The 19,929-nt window shown below is 30.0% G+C and overlaps 2 protein-coding genes across 2 annotated transcripts in view; one reads left to right on the forward strand and one right to left on the reverse strand.

The window, feature by feature from the left end:
- Nucleotides 1–19,929, forward strand: part of LOC136987102 (deoxyuridine 5'-triphosphate nucleotidohydrolase-like) — a 359,911-nt gene that overhangs the window by 322,745 nt on the left and 17,237 nt on the right. The window lies entirely within an intron of this gene.
- The window catches only part of LOC136987081 (uncharacterized), an 86,139-nt gene that overhangs the window by 34,959 nt on the left and 31,251 nt on the right, over nt 1–19,929 (reverse strand). Inside the window, exon 2 of the mRNA XM_067284740.1 lies at nt 8,386–8,475. The gene's annotated coding sequence lies outside the window, so the exon portion shown is untranslated. The remainder of the gene's footprint in view (nt 1–8,385; nt 8,476–19,929) is intronic.

The raw sequence follows: 19,929 nt of genomic DNA on the forward strand, positions 1-19,929 counted from the left end.
ACAATAATAAGTGTATGGTTAATTTCTTGTGAAATTTTACTCTTGGAAGCAAAGTTAAGTGAAGTGCAGAATTTTCTAGACATCCTGAAACAGATAATAAACAGTTGGTATCTATCACATTATAGAAACAGTCAGCTTTTTACTTGTACTTATGATTAAAGTAAGTGTTATTTAACATAAATAAAACAAATCAAGGAGCCATGACTTGTCAAGAGAATGACAATTTTATGATGATTTACAAAAAAAAATCCAATCATCATTATCTTAAAACTGTGAGCTTTCAGATTCTATGCAGCAGACACAATCCTTCTTCAGCTCTTTGTTTGCCACAATGATTCTCCAAATGGTAAAACCTAGTCCAAATGTTTTAGTGTAAACAGGGCCATCAAGAACTTTATGATACCTGGGTAGAGTGGACTCCTTTAGCAAACAAATTAAGAATGATATAATAGATACATTAGTCTACAGATTAAACCATATAGTTTTGACCATTTGCATATTTATACACACAAATATAAACTTGTCCAATCCTGGGCTAGCTTTTAGAATAAATACAAACTACAAAGGCAGTTTTTATTTCAAGCTCTGATGGTCCATAAAACAAAGACAAGTGTAAATAACAAACTTTTGGTACTTAATAAATTCAGTTAAGTGCAAACATGGTTACTTTGACATAATCACCGTGAAGATTGAGGCGTCTGTCATATCTGTGGACGAGCTTTTCCATCCCCTTGTCATAGAATGTTGCCGTCAATGACTTGAGATGGGCCCTAACATTGTTTTGAAGGTCGTCATTAGTCTCAAACCTCTGCCCTGCTAGCCACACTTTCAGTTCAGGAAAGAGATGGAAGTCTTTACAGATTAAAAAGTTCCAAGCTAGGTGGAAGTCTTCACCATCTTTAAACACCCAGCATATAGCCCACATTTAGCACCAAGCAACTTCCATCTCTTTCCTGAACAGAAAAAGTGGCTAGGAGGGCAGAGGTTCGAGATTAACGACGATCTTCAAAACAATGTTAGGGCCCATCTCAAGTCATTAGCGGCAACATTCTTGACAAGGGGATGGAAAAGCTCGTCCACAGATAAGACAAATGCCTCAATCTTCACAGTGATCATGTCAAAAAGTAACCATGTTGGTACCTAACTTTCGGTAATAAATTCATTTTGTTATTTACACTTGTCTTTTTCTTTATGAACCATCGGAGCTTGAAAAAAAAATAGCCTATGTAATTAAACATCTGGTGTGATAGCTGTATCTAAGATCATCAAGTATGATACCTATATATAACTTAATAGATTCATTAAAATACCACATTCATGTCCTCCCAGTATTTTTTTCAGCAGTGTGTATCCAAATAAAATTTTTGGTAATAAAGAAAAATATTTTATTTTGAACAAAATTATTCATATTTTATCTTTACATTAAGAAATATACTTTAGATTTCTGAATGTCATCTTGTATATCAATAAAAGAAATTAGTGTAAATGAACTACATTTCAAACAGATGGTATAATGTTAACAAAACAAAAACATTCTTTATTATTGTTTATTCAAGAAACCAAACACTATGTAAGAAAAAAAAAACATTTTCATTCTGGATTAAATCATCATCAGCTCAGATAGTAAATGATGGAATGTGAAGGTCGTTCTAAAACCTAATACAAGATCAAACATAAAATTTAAAATGACCAAAACTAAAAATAACAACGCATGCACACTAAGCAGTAAATACTAACAGGAAGTTATCACACAGCCAAAAGATCAAAACGAGAGGCATTGCTTGTTATAAAAGCCTTTATAGACATACAAAAACTTTATTTCTTCTTGTGTCTTTTAAATAAGATTCACTATCTAGGGCAGGGGTCACCAAACTTGTTTGATTGTTGACCCTCTACAAGTTTTCGAAACCTCACATCAACCTTCACCAAAAAGCTTGTGTTACAAGGGAAAGAAAGCTCTTACTATTTTATTACATTTCTTTTAATTTTACATTTTTTACATTTATTGTATATATGTTAATAATAACTTTTGTAACTGACAATCAGTGAGATGGATAAGCTTGATAATCCTTAGCAAGATTTCCAATATTTAGTTCAAAATTTGTAAGTTTCGGTCTTTTCATCGACCCCCCAATAATGTTATATCGACCCCCAGGGGTCGATATTGACCACTTTGGTGACCCCTGATCTAGGGACTCTGTTCATCTATATCATGGGTTCCCAACCAACGGGTTGCGACAGGTTTTCTGTGGAGTTGCCAACTTATACAGTAATCTAAAAAAAATATTCACTATAATGCAATTTTTATTTTTAATGGTGTCTTGAAATTTGAATAATTTCATATATCTTTTTAAAATTAAAATAAGTGTAATCTAGGTATGCTATTCTGTCACAGTTGGTTGAAACGTGTGTTGAGAGTTTGAGAGTAATGGTGAAATGCCTCTATTGTTTGAGGCAATTCATTCTTGGAAACATTGCCATGTTTGAGAAACTCTGCAGTGTGGTAGATGAATCTGAAGGTGAAATAAATGAAAATTTGAAAAAGGAGATTACTGGGCATCTTGAATCCCTTGAAAACGAACTCCAGCATTACTTCCCTGAGCTGAAAGAAAAAGAAACTACATTGACACGAAATCCATTCTCTGCTTTCCCTGATGTAGCCAGCATTCCTGATGAATTACAAGACAAATTCTTGGATTTGCGGAATGATTCCTCGGTACGTAACTTGTTTAACCTGAAGAAGACCGAGTTACACGGTCGAAAACGTTTGTTTTCAATTAACTATCACTGGTTTTTCAAAGGTTGTTGTGAGTGAATTGTATAATTTTATTTATTTTTTTTTTAGAGAAATGAAAAGCAAAGGGCTCAGAAACTTAGTACTCTCCAAATGAAAAAATAGTTTATTGCCTGCAGACCTCTTCAGCAATATAAAGAAAGTTGTTGCTGACAGTAAAGCAATGATGCAAACTGTTCTGGGAATATGACACTAACAAAATGCACACCTCACCTGGCCAACCCAATCTGCAAGAACAGAGAGAAGAGGGTCCAAATCCCAGAGAGCAGTTTGAAGAAAATCGGTACAGTATTTTTGCAGGTTGTCTGGCACATCAGTTTATTTGGGAGAGACCATGAAATGAGAAATTTCTATATGGTAAAAACCGGCATGCCAGTTTAAGCGAGGTTACATGTCCCTCTTTAGAGGGTGCATTAAAAAAACAAATGAGTTTTTATTCTAAAACTGTGAAACTGTCAGAATTACATCAAAAACTATGATTATATGTTTAATTTCTTTTATTTTGTCAACTTTCTAATGATGAAAAATATTCATGGAATTCCAAAACTGCTTTTCTTATTTTTATTTTATTGTAATTTTATTCAAAAATAAACATTAAATTTAAGAAACTCACTGTAAATTATCTCACCTTACACTGATTAACATAGCTTTGTGTGAAATTTGAGAGAAATATATTATTTTTAAGGTCAAGGTAGATGGTCAGTATAGCCCTCACTGACTGACCTACTACTAATACTACTACAAATGTCAGTAAGTCGTTAATTGTTTTATTGTCTTATAAATGAAAACACACTTCCTGATTTTAAGTCAGTCAAATTATAACATTATTTTACAGTACTCAGAAGAATGTTTTCTTTAACATTTAATTAACAAATAGTTTCATTAGATATGATTAATTTTATATTTTAGTCACAGTTTAACTGACATGCCGACTGACTGGCATGTCAGTTAAACTAATGTTTCTGGCATGCTGATCTCCCCCATTTATATGCAGCATGCCAGTCAGTCTGCAAAAATACAGTGACTGTTTGTAAACTTGCTAGCAGAGCGAAAATTTTGAAGGATTCAGTTCACCAGATACTGAGACACAATCTACGTTGTTGGGCTTACAAAAGGCAAGTTGAATCAGTGCTCACTGATGAACAGGAAGTGAAACAAATTTCTAACGTGGGTAAGTCACAATTTCCAAAAAGAGAAAATCATGATGATCCTATTTTTTGAAGATTTTTCAAGATGATTAAGAGAATTATTTCAACATGTACAGAATGTACAATTTACAAAATAGAAGCAATCAGAAGCCAATGCTAAGAGCACAATCAAGATAAAACAAAAAATTTCCTGCCAGAGTCATGGTGTGGTTCAGATTTATGTTCTCTAAAATTACAAGTGGGATACTAAAATACTAAAATTACTATGGAATGGAACAATAGATCACAAGGTGTACATTGAAAAGGTACTTCCAGTTGCAAAGAAATTTTGGAATGAAATAATGAAAGGTTTACTCAGTTCAAACTTCCACTGAAAGATGGTGGATGGCCACCCACCCAAATCAAATTTCCGTATTTTATTGCAAAGAAACAATGACCTCCAAATAATCCCTATTTGAATCCTCTAATCCAAACTATTCTGCATAGAATGAACCACCAGATGAAATGGAATAATGTAAAATCAAACATGGAACAATAAACATTGAAGCACGGAGTGAAACAAATCTGCAGGGAGAAAGGCCAAATGTTTCTATCTTGGACAAATCGGTTGTATCGAATGGCAAAAATGAATGATTCCTACTTGTAATAATATATTAACACATTCTGATGGAGGAATAAACTTAGTTTCATTTAAAACATTTGGTATATAACTTAAATATTTTCAGAGCAAAACTGTCAGGACCCATTTTTTCGAGACATCCTTTTGATAACGATCTGATGTATCATTTTTGGCTTTGGTCATTTTAAATTCTACATTTGATCTTGTATTTGATTTTATAACCACCTTCACATTGCATCATTTACTATCTAAGCTGATGATGTTCTAATCCAGAACAAACACATCTCTGTTTTCTTATGTAGTGTTTGGTTTACTGAATAGACAATAATAAAGGATATTTCTGTTTTGTTAGTCTAAATAATTTGAACTTATTAAATTTATTAATGAAAGCTACATAAAATTTACAACTAAAAAAAGCCTTCTTTTAGATTAAAACAAAAAATCTAAATCAGATTTACTTTCAAGTTTCACATCTTCAAGAGTAACTAGAGAATTAAGAGAATTCAGAATTAAATCAAAAAGTTTTAAAAACCAGTTATATGTTAGCACAAATGCACAAAATGGCAAATCTGAATAATTGCTTCCTCTGATACATATAAGTGAAGTTTTAATTGTATATTTTCATAATAGGTATGTGTGTGTATATATATATTTATTTATTTACACTTAAAGCGCATTGTTATTGATTGACATCAATTACTGTAATTTCATGTGGATAACTTGTGGCAATGTATAACCCATATTTGCAAAGATGATACAGATATACAGTTTTGAAACTATCATCTCAAATACTTATTTTTCCTTCCTTCTGTCACCAGTTCATTACAGATGTGATTTTAAAAAAAGGAATATCCCAAACAGTGCAAGTTTTAAAAAAATACAAATTGTTACTGAATGCCTGTATATTTTTTAATTATTATTCACTTCATCTCTATTTTATTCATCAAATAATACTAATGAGATATATAACAACAAATGTGTCATTGTAGATAACTAAAATAAAAAAAACAAAGAATCAACAGCTTCTAATAATTCTCTAAGAGTCACTTCGAACGCTAGGTTATTCATCAGAAACTTATCAGATTTAAAGATGCAATGTGTAATATGTAGATGCCTAAAAGAAAAATAACAAAAATCACACAGCTTCTAAATAATTCTCTAAGAGTCACTGATGGAAAGAGAGGAAAATTATCAGAAACTTCTCAGTTTTAAAGATGCAAGTTTAAGTATAGTGTGGCCTGAAGGAAAAAGTAACAAAAACACGAGAGCTTTGATACTGTACAAAACACATTGTACACTTTACTAACAAGTTGGTAATATTTAATTTTATTGATGGAAAACTACATGCTGTATATATCTGCCATCATGTTTCAAGCATAACTCCATTTGCTGAACAATATCTTCCTCATGGCATTACATGTGTTAAGTGATTTCCTCCTATCACACATTAAATGTTGTCCTACAATGCAAGACATGGTCCCAGTGAAGGATATCTAGCACATTGTTTCTTAACAATTCCCAATGTTAGATTTCGACTACGCATGTTGCTGTTTCACACATGACACTTACGGTACACACATAAACAAAAAACTTTGGTTACCTTTTTCATTCGGTCACCCTATAGAAATGTATAACAACAACATTTAAAGTGCACAGAAGATACACAGAAAATGAATAGGAGAAAATTAAAGGCAAGAGAAATATATACATGCCTTTTGTGGTTTTGAAAAAAATAAATTTGTACTGGCAAATGAACATGTCTGCAATGCACAAAGGATTTTTCACATTTAGTACATTTATCTAAATGTACTATCATTTGATGAGTTTGCAATTATAAGTTAAAACTGACAGATAATCCTCGCACCTACTTTCAAACAGACTTTTAAATATAGATAACCTGCGAGTTATCTTCACAAAATTATGCATATTCTGATATCAGGTAATAAGATGTTTCAGAAACATCATATTTAATATAATTGATTTTATTTTGTAATGTATTACTGCATTCCTGTGCATGCAACGTTTGTACATAACATTATTTAAATTCCTTTTATGTTCGATTTGCATTCTACCAGTAGAATCTGAAGATGGCCTTTGTAAAAGTTGAAAACGTTTGTTCTTCAACAAATGTTTTTATTTTTCTCACTGGATTTTCGGTTTGGAAGTGTTGTCATTTAATATATTTGCATCTTTTATTCATTTTCTGAATATTAAAAATAATACAATTGAAACTTATGATTTAAGCCTATCTTATAAACACAAAATGATTAAGATATTTTGTGTTGTAGACATTTCACTTATGTGAAAATGAAACAATACAACTAAAATTAGGTGAATTGCACTAAAGTTATACATATAATTTTTCTGCAAAAATGGATTGACCAATTTTTGTTAAATAAATAAATAAGGGTGTTTTTATGGTGTTTTTCATATATATAATTTATAAAATTTCCAGCTTATGGTAGATGATTTAGTTTAAATAAATAAATGCAAAACATGCTCCGATATATAAAACCATATGATTATCTGAAGAAATAAACCAAAACCAATAAGTTCATGAATCCAAAAATGATTCAAATTCACATCATTTGATAAGTAAGCAAATTTCATGAGATGTTCATCCTATTTGTATTATCAATCTATTACTATTTTGTAAAAAATGGACTACAATTGTGTTTGGTTTACAGTTTAAAAGATTTTCCACAATTACATTAAATTTTTAAATTCATGAATTAAATAAAAAAAACACAAGTAAATCATCCTATTTACATTTTTTATCTCAATAAAAATTCAATTTTCAAGAGGGAAAAAAGTATTTAATCACTATGTATATTTGTGTACACAAAACATGATTCAAAACACTATTCTTTTCCATACATAAAGTCAAAATATGAAAATTATTATTTTTCTCTATTTTGACTTTATGTATGGAAAAGAATTAATCCTATTGTGGTTTTATTCTTGAAATAATAAATGAAATGATACTTTAATCAATCTTATAATAAATTTTTTATATAGAAAGAAATTCGAAATAAAAATTAATTACTATTATTGATTCATTGAGTAAAGTAAAGATTATACACTTTTATAACAAGTATGATATATTCTGGAAATATTTAACTTTTCTACAGAATAAATGTCAGTGTACTGTTAAATAAATTGTGCACTGCTTCTTTTGTATGTTAGTTCAAATGTGCCATAATATGCTATATATACAATAGAATCTATTTACTGTGATCACAATGCTAAATACAGCATTAGTAATTATTCTAAATTATTTTAGTAACATGCATTTCATAAAAACGAAAATATTCTGTTAATGTCCAGTAATTAATCAATATGACAAATTATTTATCATATGATCAGAGATAAAGCTACTCAAGAGCTTGAGGGACCTTCTTGTCCCAATGTCAGAAAATTCTGCCGAGTACCTACTCAACAGAATTTCCTGACATTGGGTGGCAAAGTTAGGAAAAAAAAAATTCTTGACATTAATAAAAATACAGCAGTATAAAAAAAAAAGCATTTGGAATGGGAGAAATGGAAAAAGGAGTCATCCTTCTTGACTGGCATTTTATATAAACTATCAGAATCAGAGATAGCACTCATCAAAGTCGGTCTCTGTACCCCAATGTAAATGTCTAAATATGACTCTGTAGATGATAATTATATATTTGGATTAATTTCATTTATTACTTTACTTAGTTTTGGTTTAAATCTTTTGTGTAATAATGAAAATATTGTTTTGGTATGGTAATAAAGTTTTAAACTCCCTGTCTTATAACAACAGATGTTAATTCATGGCTATATGAACTAGTACTTACCTAGGAAATCATTTATTTTTTCTATACTAGGATAAGAACAGCATCGTTATCTTCTCAAAAGTATCAATTAAAACGTTCAATTATTCACATCTAAACGGGGAAAAAAAAAATCACATTAAAGAATTATTATAATGTGAATTATTTGGTTTAATCATTAAACTGATATAATTGTACAAAGCAAAGATATAAATTAAATAATTACTTTTAAAAATTAAATATTTTATTTATAAAGTGAGGTTCTCAAGTTTGGTATATTTCACAAATACAGTACTTTCAACAGATCTTTAGGTAAAATTCAACCATAAAAACAATATGTTAAAGATATAAAATTTGTCAGAAATGACTGCATATAAAATAAATTAATATGTAAAATAAAATAATTATAAACTCCAAAGTTATACTAGGGTCTGTGGAGAGGAAGGATAGTGGAGAAACAGACTCCTGGGAAGACCGGCGATTGCGGAGAGATGAGGAGATTTTAAGGGTCGAAAGCGGTCCCGTTCGTTGCAGCTACGTGCGCCGTCCCCTTCAGCGCCCAAAAAGTTACGAATACTCGTAAATTACAGTCGTAATCGACGCTCGTCTAACAGCGTCAGCAATGACGGCCGGATCAACGCCACGTGGCCGCGTTCGGTCGGATCACTTCCCGTCGCTATACCAGATGTCTCTCGTTGATTAGAACCACAATTTCGGGATTCCTCGACTAGGTAGGAGGTTCCTAACAATAATTTAGTGACGAATTTTGTCTACATACGAAACCTTTTTAATCTTACGAGGTCAACGAACTTAAAGCAGAGGAATAAACAATCCGATATTTTCCCACGCTCCTACTCGTGAGAGGGGGACCCTAGTAGTTAATATGTAAAATAAAATAATTATAAACTCCAAAGTTATTAATTACATTAATAAATTCAGATACATACAAGATCAAAGAAATAAATATTTGTATGAAATATATTTCCTTGTGAACCTCTTTTATATAGAGTATTTCTATTTGATAACAGAAGTATCATCAGTTTTCCTTAGAAGATTTGTAAACACAGCCTGATTGAGAATCCAAGGTACAGGTATCTCTCGCACAACACAGCACTTCTACAACATTTGAAAACTGAGAATATCCCCCGTACAACACGGTTTCCGGTTTCACTCTAGCACAGTTGAGAATTTGGGAAATCCTCCATACAGAATTTCACAACTTTTAAGTGCAAACTCTTTTATTTGATATTTTTTTATTCAAGTAAGCCTGCAAGTTGTCTCAAATTTGTCCATGGATTTTACAATATTAAAATTTTCAATTTGTTTTGTGCCTTTTGTGAGGTTTAATGAAGACTGATAGTACAATTTTTTTTCTTCCTTGTCCTAGCTTTCCTATCAATGTGTCGTCATTGTCATTACTTTCATATTTCAGCCTTTAAGACTGTCATCGTGCTTTATTTTTACAGATTAATCTTCATATTTTGTAAAGTTTATTTAAATATTTTTAAAGTTTCACGTATCTAAATGCCTTTCACCGGTGCGCGTATCATCCACAACAAAGTAGTTACAAACGTTTTCGAACCTAACGGTTCTTGTAACTACTTTGTTGTGGATGATATGCGCACCAGTAAAAGGCATCTAGATACGTGAAACTTTACTGTTCTCCAGTGTAGATATTCTACCATCTTTTAAATATTTTCAGGTAAGTGTTATTAATCTTTTTTTAACTTTAGGTAAGTAATAATTTGTAAAAATGACAAACAAAATATCTTGGTATTCGAACAATTCGGTATCCAAACAAATTCTGGGGAAAAAAATTGAACCAATGTGACCTACTAGAACAAATTTTTAATTAACAACATATTTTTTATTTTGTCATCCATAAAAAATTTATGATATAAATAAAAAAATGAAGATGATGCCAAATATTCCTGATCAAGAACAACAAAGAAGCTCAGAAGATAACAATACTTTGTAAAAAGAAAATACTCTCTCTCATTTAACTAAAATTAATATTAATGCATAACACAGTACTTTTAATTGTGATTGATAGTTAATTATTAATTGGAAATAAATTATCGATAGCTTTAATAAACATATTTCTCTTAGTAACAAAAAAGAATGGTATACTTTTGTTAACTTTCGGAACCTAACCCCATGTTTTGTATTAGTCCTTTGTTTCGTAATACACAGATTTGCATAACACGGCACTTTTTCAGATCGTAACTACCATGTTATATGAGGGATACCTGTACTTAGAATTATTTTGAATTAAGATTAGAATGTAGAAAACAAACTTTTCTTATAGCCCCTGTGCAATATAGTAGCATTCATTTTGGAAGACCCTGTACAATATAGTACAGGGCCTTCCAAAATGAATGCTATCATTTTAAATTCCTGTAATTATGTTAATTATTATCCAAGAAATATGTGATGTACACCAATCGATAGAGTAACCACCCAAGTTTTATCTCTCGTCTGAATTTGAATTGTCTTGTCATCTACTATCTCTAAGAAGTGCTGTAAATAAAAATGGCAATTCCACAATAGAGAAAACATTTTGTTCTGCAATTGTAAACATGGAATCACTCATTGTGCAACACAAGTAATCTGCCGGAGCTGCAGCAGTAATGTTAAGGCTTCTGTGGAAAGAGTGATGATGGATTTTCCGTAACAAGTGTAGGAAGAATTTCAGTACTGGATGGATGCATGGTGTGTGACACGAGGTACGCACACTGAGAAATTGTAAAGGGCAAATGTGAAACTTTGACAGTTTTCCAATGTTTTAACATATATTACAGTGTTCTCAAATAGTAATTAACATAACAACAATCTTTAATGGTAACATTCTCTTTGAAAGACCCTGTATATTTCATAAGTTTCAAGAACTCCAAATTCCATTCCAACTTTCAAGATAGCCTTAATTAGCAAGAATTAAAAGTTATTTGATGACAGTATATGAATGCAGCAATCCTTTCTAGAAGTTACATGAAATAAACCAATGCAGAATAATAAATCTAAAGATGAAAGATTTAGTAAATTCTATGCTTTGTTCCGACTATCTAAAGATACGTAAACAAAATAAATTTTAACAAATTACGAAGCCAATTTTGAAATCTATTGCACTTGCTATAACAACTATTTAAAATATTGCTCTATACATGTTAAAATTTAATAACATTTAAAGACTAAACATCTTGGCTTTAAAAATTATTAATGTGAAATAAACAAAACTTTTTAATTTGTTAACTGTTTTTGTTTCTTCAAGTTGAATGACTGTTTCAAATATTCAAATCAACCAGTAGTTTGAATTTTTTTTCTTTGAAATAGATAGCAAATTCAAATTTAAACTTTTACATTTTAAAAAAACTGGCAATGGCTCTTGCATGACTAACTTTATAAAGATTGAGTGCTGAGGAAGTTGTGTGTAGCACCGTCTGCTACGAGATTTTATTAAAAAATAAGATTATTATTATTATATTATCACCACCATTGTTATAAAAAGGCAAAAAGCCTACTTTCGTATTAATTATTTATTTATTATAGCCGACTCTAGCCCGATAATTCGGCTTTGGTGGATGTATAGCTTTGTAACGGGTTAGTCGTTATTTATTTATATTTGAAATATTAGCAAATTTTTAAAAGAAATTATTAATAATAATGAGTAAAACTTTCATTAAGTCTGACCTTACTTGAGATATGACATTCGATCCCCTCTGTCTCCCCATCCCTTGACCTTTAAAAAATTAAATAGCATCGATGCCTCATATATAGAAATTAATTTGCCAAGTTTCAAAATGATTTTATTTTATCCAGTCCTGATATATAATGCAAAATAAATGTTGACACACAAACACACAATTGGAGAAGGTTTTTTTATTTTTAGGTTCCTGGAGTGTCAAAATGTCAACAAATTAAAAACTTGAGGGTCAAAATTCAACCAGTTAACCTACATATTATATTATATAACAGCTGGGAAAGTAAAAATTGATATCCAATCAAAGTTCTTAGTATCTAAAACTTTGATTTTACATCATTTGCTAATTTACATTTCTTTTTTTTTTTGGCAATTTTAACCAGTTCATTCTTAAAATTTTTTAATAGACGTTTAAATTTATCTACTTATATTTTAACTAAACATTTCTTTAATCCATTTTCTCCTCCTCCTATTTTTTCAACTTTGAAAAACAGGGAGTGATTAATATATCTTACAAAGTAAGACAGTATGAGTTGGTGTCTAGTGATGCCAGATGTTTCTTCAGTTCCTCATTCAACTAGGATCACTTGACTCCTTTTCAAGTAAGTACTTTGAAAGGATAATAAAGTAAAGATAGTACAGTGCCGAATGCTTCGTTCTTTTTGTTTATGCCAATGACTATACATGTTATAGAACCTTATATCAATACATACTGATTGTAGAGACAATTTGTACAGTACATGAAAAGAGGAGTATTTTTATTTTATTTTAATCACTAGGCTTTCATATTACGAATTAAAGATCTTAGGACCTAAAATGGGATCACTAATTTTAAATTAAATATGCAAGATTTCCAATTATTGTTTTGACGTTAATAAAAAATATTTTTAAACACCCAGTAAGTCTTTGTTCCTTTTGCACATAACACAAATAAATATAATTACACAATATTATGCTTTTTGTTTTCAAAATTTAGAACATTTATAACGTTTATACTTAAGTAACTTAAATATACAGAGTGGATGTCATGCCAACCACTATACTCAATTAAGAGAAAAATTCACATAAAAAGGCATTAAAGAACATTTTTAAGAAATGTTTTATTTTCTGCGAGTGCTTTTGACGTATATATACCGTATTTTACGGACTATAAGACGCACTTTTTTCTTTGAAAAATTGCCTCCAAAATTAAGGTGAGTCTTATAGTCCGTAAAATACGGTAAATGTCGTCTTCAGGCAGAAACAGAATCAAATAGATTTTTGAACAAATTTTTTAAATGGAACAGAACAGATTTAGCCACTTAGAATGTAACAAGTTTAAAAATAAGAGAACTTAAAGTATGTTCTAAGCGGCTAATGCCATTTTATTCCATTTAAAAAATTTGTTCAAAAATCTATTTAATTCTGTTTCTGCCTGAAGACGACATTTACCGTATTTTACGGACTATAGCTAGACTAAGACGCACCTGAATTTTGAAGGCAATTTTTCGAAGAAAAAAGTGCGTCTTATAGTCCGTAAAATACAATATATATACGTCTAAAGCACTCGCAGAAAATAAAACATTTCTTACATTTATACTGAATTTTAATGAATGATTATTGTATACAAAATACATTTAAATACAAATATAAATTTTACGAGTTTTTGAATTAATGTATCTAACATTTTTGCATTAAAAAACATTTTTTAATAAATTAAAACATCTTAACGGACTTTCTCTTCAACAAAAAAAAAATTTTCTGACCTAAAATTTCCAATAATTTTACTTTCGAAACTATCCTTTTATACCCTTTTGGTTTCGGAGAATTAAATGTAGCCTTCCTGCTGAGAAATATATTTACTGCAAAGAAACCCAAATTATTTTACAATATATCAATTTAAATGTAAATAATAAAATTGCAATTTTGAAATACATTAAATCATTTATTGTAAAGCATTCTAAAAGATCTCAGAATGATGTTTTGCATAAAAACATGCAAATTTAAGAAGAGTAAGATTCCTCTTACTTAATATTTAGGGTTTAATCAGATACAAAATAAGCAAAAGTCCAAATATCAAATTTGACCTTGATATATCTTAAAGACTGTACTTTGTAACAGTTGATGAAATAACAGATGACGTACAAAGTTCCAATGTGATTTTTTACACCTATTACTTTATAAAAATTAATTATGACCAAGCAGTTTTGTAATTGGATAGTTAGCTACTTTATACAGAGTTTTTATTAGTTTTTAATTGTACAATTAATAAAATATTTTATGTATTTCATATGTGGCAATTTATAAAATACCAAAAACTAACAAAAATTATTTAAATAATCAAAAATAACATGATTAGAATAAAATATTCTTCCTTTGTAAGAAATTTCTCATAAAAATAGCCAAGAGTCTAGCTGCTTTATTGGTACACTTAACAATTCCAATAAATCAGCAAGACTGAAAAAAATTTTCTTATGGCTCTGGAGTTCTTTACTAAATTATATATTATAACAAAATGCCAAGATAAAGTAATGATCTAATTCTAATGGAATACTTTTGGACATAACTTAAATTTTGAATTAATAGAAGCATTACCTGGTAAGGTGGCTTTAATACATCTGGATAAACAAGCCAAGGACATGGCACGTTTTGAATAAAATGGCCTATATCATTGGTTTGCTTATCTAGCTATATTAAAGCCATTTTACAAGGCGGTGTTCACCGTTGTAGTTTTCGATACATTTTCTAAACTGTCTACCCTTTGTCATGGAGCAAAGCAACAACGGGTAATTAACATTAGATCCTACGATGTTTCTAATTTATGATAATTCTCTTAAGGTGTCAAAATGTATTTTATAGGAAAATAGTATTTTTATTTTCAAGTTTATTAAATTTTTTTATAAAGAAAAAATAATGTTTTTCTAACAGAAACATTGCAATATGTATAAATTTACTTTTCCTTTTAAATTTAAACATAAAATATTTAAAAAAAACTGAAAAATTTGATCTAAAAATTTGATATTTTTGTTATATAAACCAGATTTGATTCAAAGTATATATTTTGTGATATCCGAAAGTTCTACAATGCGTTAATTTATAATTACTTTTGCTATATAAACATACATAATCCCAATATTATTATCCCAAATAATATTAATACAGACATCACTAAAAGTTAAGCGTAGCTTTAAAATGTCAGAACAACTTTTTTAACTACATTTAAATATTTAATACGACTGAATCATTCTCAAATCAATAAAATCTAAGATTTTTCATTTCAGAATAATTTATCTCACTAGAAGCAAATACTTTTGAACTGCTGTTACTGATGTTGATGAATAAAATTATTTTATAGCAAACAAAATAAATTTATTCCTATCAAATTATTATTCAAAGAATTTTATAAAACAAAAGTTTTTTCACAAAACTACAAAAAAAATCAAGATTTACATAACAATAGCAAATTAAGTCAAAACTACAGCTAGTAATGTTTAGGCTGTGTGTACACGATCGACAAATTATTGAAACATCATTTTTTTTTTTTTGGTCATTATGCTGTATTCATTATGTTCAAATGTAGGTATACAAGTGACGACATGACAAAACTGTTTCAATAGCTTCCAGAGTTGTGGAAGGATACAACAATATAGTGACATTTCTGTGTTACTGCTCACGAGATTGTGCAAGAGGATCCTGTCATTAGATTGGTCATTCTCGATATTGCTAACTGTACGACACATTCTTATGCATACAGAAAAAAAGTCCATTGAAGGAACATTGCTTAAAAATGGAAAATGATTGGCAATACTGGTCATTTTCACACTGGAGCTGTTGGTGTTGCCCATAGAAATGCTCTCTAGAATTTCTACGTTGCAGAAGTGCTCAAACATATACTGATTTTCCAGATAAAAATTCTGCCGTGTACACACATTGATGACACAAGTGTTTTGTTGTTCAATTTTTGCTATGCAGTTGCTAGACAGAGGGGGTAACAACAAAAAAAAGTGTTTAAAAATTTGTTGATAGAATACACACAGTTATACTACTGATCTTTTTCAAAATGAATCATGAAAACAAGCAGTTGCCATTTGCACAAAATAATTAATATTTGTAATAAATTTACTCAGATACATTTGAAATTTCAGACACTACAGTCAATAACTTTCCAAAACTGGTATATATTAATTTAAACACAAACAAGACACCTACACAAGCATACCTCAAATTACTAATTTTTACTAATGTTTTCACCTGTATATAACAGACATCTTCAGACATATATAATACAGAACAAAACAGACAAATCAAAATCGCACAAGGTTTTACAAACACATTACAAATTCAGTTTAAAATTATTTTTTGTATATATTACAAAAGGAGTTTAAATTATTTCCTGAACAAATTACAACTCCTTTTATATACAGATGAAAACATTAGTAAAAATTAGTAATTTGAGGTATGCTGGTTTAAGTGTCTTCTGTGTGTTTAAATTTCAAAAATTACATTCGAGTAAATACAACTTCCTTGCTGAGAAATTCTATTTCACGTAAACTTTTATAGCTAAGATAAAATATTACAGTAGAGCATCGATTATCCGACCCCCGATTAACCGACCACCTTCTAGTCGGCAAATTCAAATGTCCGTAGTGATGTGGCGCTACAATATTTGGTTATGTCTTGGCTACTTTAATATTATATTTGTTAAATTTTTGCATGTTTTAGCTGGCAGCACTGGCTCCATTATGAAAGGGAGGCTAGTATTTAAACCAGGTCTAATACACTATACTAATAATGTATTTTTTCATACTTTTCGGTTATCCGACTTTTCGGTTATCCGACCAACCCCAGTCCCCAATTAAGTCGGATAATTGATGCTCTACTGTACTAGTAAAATAAGAGCATGCATTCATGATGAAACTTTATGAATAATTAAGTTATTATTTTAAGCATTTTTATATTAAAAAGAATACTTCTTTAATAATAACTATTACAGACATTTTTGGATCCTATATAAAAAATTTCAAATAAATTATGGCAAACAATCTTAAATTAAAATAATTTATAATTACAGTAAGACCCTGCTTAATGTGGGGGATGTGTTCCTAGATGACAAAGTGCTAAACGAAACAGTGTTAGACGAGGTCATTTTAACATGGAGTAAATAGTGAAAGGGGAACACGCGACCAAAAATAAATTTTACTATAATTTTAAGTTATTTTTATATTAGTTTGCATTATAATGTATGTTAAATAACACAAACATATGCACACAGAAATGTAAAGTTCATTTTTTGTGAAGAAGGTCCTGGCTCTTCTGAAATTCTTGTTTTTTTTGCAATAAAGTTGTGTACTTTCATTTGTCGCTTTTTTCTTTCCTTAAGCAAATGTCGATAGCAGAAGATCGTCTTGCTTTTGCACTCCTTTCAAAATCTGGATCGTTTGCTAAAATTTGATCAACAATTTCGGTTTTCATTACCAAATTTTTATGAAGGAAATCTGTAAAGAAATTTTTTGGGTTCTTTGTTTTCAGAATCTCTATTTTCCAGTTCTACATGAATTCCTTGTTCTGCCAGTTTTTGAATGTCGTCGTTGGTAAAGCTCTCACCAGAAACCTGCAGTAACTCCTCAATATCCTGCTCGTCTACATCTAGTCCTGCTGTATCGATTAGGTTGACAATTTGGTCAACATAACGATACAGCGATAGGCTCTTCTTGTTGAGAATTCTTCGATACTTTCAGCCATAACTTCTTCCACTCTCCGTTCATGCATTGATCAGTTAATTCTTGCCAAGCGAAGTTGATATTGCCTATGGCATCCATGATGATGCATTTTTTCCAAAAATTCACCAAACAAACATAGATTTAAGGAAAGTAGAGCAGTACGATGAATTACCACCTTTTGCTGATTGGTTCGTGTTCGTAAATAATTGTATTATATACAAATCAATAAAATTCAGTGATAATTTGAATCAGCAAAAATTTTGAGTGTTTTTTAAGGCTTTGAGCAGACAGTGTTATATCAAATCAGCATTAATTGAGGTCTTACTGCATAAGAAAGCATATACAGACTACTACACTGCAGTTCAAACATATTTACCATAATTTTGGGCAGATAACCTACAGATTAAACATGTTTTTTAAAAGTCAATGTAAATGTAGGCACAAGTTACACAACGGAGAAGGTTGTACGCTGATTTTAAATTGTAATTACAAACTCATTAAATAGCTTCTCTTTTGTCTAAAGTTACAAAGTATTTTTAGAAAGCATGAAAAATCATTTGTACACTACACACACATTCATCTGACATTGTGATTTTCCTAAAATTACTAAATACATCTTTATACATACTTTATTTATAACTTCTCCACTATTTCTTTTCTATATGTTCAATCCATGATATAATTAGATGCTTCTACTTGAATTTGTATCTCCAAAAATAAATTTCCAGTAATTATCCCCATCTATATAAAATGATGCTGTTTCAGAGAACTTTGACAGTTAACACTTGACACAATAATTGCCATCCTAATAAAGCTATAAATTGATTGCTCTTTTTATTGACATAAAACTAAGTTTTGACAATTCATAATAATAAAATACATTTAAAGCAATAGACCTAGCTTGATTGAGCAAAGTATTTTGTTTGCTTTACTGCCTGCCATTTTGCAAATGGAGTCAAATTATAATTATTTCATCTTTATAATTATCAATCATCAATTTATTTCCTTCATTTTTTTTAACTCTTTAGTGTAGAAATTCATTTCATATTAATTAAAAATAACATTTGCATATAATTTAAGTTATTAATAAATAACTTTTGAGTTAGAAGACTATAATAAAATAAATTTTTTGCCTAACAATTTTTTAGTAGTACAGTGAAACCTCACTCAGGTGTTCACCTAAGTGGGGTTACAAAAAAATATCTGTACAAAATTGTAGAGTACAGTACTAAATCCTGCTAGAAGTTTAATACAGATTATAAAAGTAAACGACAAAGAATAATAATAAATTCACATAATACTGTACATCTTTTACATTATACTGTGATTCAAACTTTCATATAAGATAATGTACAGTAGTTAGTTATCAGAAAGAGTAAGTGTTCAGAGCTTTCTGTAAAAAAAAAAAAACTATTGGGCAAATCTCAACTAAATTTAGTATACACTTAAACCTGTTTTTGTGCAATTTTTTATTTCGGCGATTTGTTTTGTGTGATTTTTTGTGTGCGGTATATGAATTTCAATCAAATTGGTATACTGCACAAAAATAATTGCACAAAACACATTGCACATATAAAAATCGCAAAAAATCGCACAAAAACAGGTTTGAGTGTATATACAGTCAGTGACACACCCAGAGAGAGAGCCAAAGTGGTACCCTGCAAAGAAAAGAAAGAAAAATACTAATTTCTTCTTGTTCCCCGCCTGAAAGGCCTACGCTTTTCCGACATTGCACAGATCCAACAACATGTGACAACGGTGCTTTGTGCAATACCAAAAGTAGTGTTTGCTCACAGCTTCAAGTAGCTGTACAACCGATGTCAAATGTGTGTTGTCGCTAATGGCGATTACTTTGAATGCCAGTAAAAGTAATTTGTTTCTCTCTCTTGTTTCCTTTATTTTATGAGACCATTCACTGAACTTTTCAGACACACCTTGTAGTTATGTTGTGAAACAGTGTTATTAAGGATGGATACACATTGATACAGCAAAACAAACTTTATATGAAACATTTTTCTATAGATAAAACAGTGTAGTGCACATTGAATTAGTCAAAACAATGTTAAACGAAACATTTTAACTTCAAGCAAATTCATTTTGTTTGATGGCATACACACATTCATAGATCAAGCATAATGCCCTTCTATAAAACATCTTGCTACACTCTTTTTC

Source organism: Centruroides vittatus, unplaced genomic scaffold, assembly GCF_030686945.1.
Source record: "Centruroides vittatus isolate TY-2023 unplaced genomic scaffold, ASM3068694v2 scaffold_1444, whole genome shotgun sequence".
In the NCBI taxonomy this organism is placed as follows: Eukaryota; Metazoa; Arthropoda; class Arachnida; order Scorpiones; family Buthidae; genus Centruroides; species Centruroides vittatus.